This window comes from Biomphalaria glabrata, chromosome 9 (assembly GCF_947242115.1).
Source record: "Biomphalaria glabrata chromosome 9, xgBioGlab47.1, whole genome shotgun sequence".
Taxonomy (NCBI): Eukaryota; Metazoa; Mollusca; class Gastropoda; family Planorbidae; genus Biomphalaria; species Biomphalaria glabrata.
Window position 1 is genome coordinate 14290332 of NC_074719.1, and position 467 is coordinate 14290798.

The window sequence follows — 467 nt, forward strand, 5'->3', positions numbered from 1 at the left end:
GATAATCATTAGATTTATTTTTTTGATAAGTCGTACTGTCATTACAGAATTATGAGTATCGTCTCCTTGTAGCAGATAATTAAATTTGGAATACAGTTATGAATAGGCCTGCCATTCACGTGTAAAGAAAGGTTGTAAGGGGAATTTATCTCTTTTATGATAATATTGATAAAAGACATTGTCTTCTGTTCCAAAAATGCTGGGATTAAATTCATTTATGTTATAGCATCTTTAGCATAAATGTCTACTTGCATATGTAGATAAAGTACCCTAATTTCAGATCTTGAAACCAAAGAGAATAGGTGGATATAAAGCTGATCTGTTTCTATGGTCAACTTTCAACAAAGGTTTCAGGTGATCAGTACAGTCTACAAAGTCTTTACTTTCCCAAAATGTGTCAAGTAACATTAGAGTTGTGTGAACTCAGGGCATTCTAGAAACATTGTACCTCAAAAACAAAAACTTGC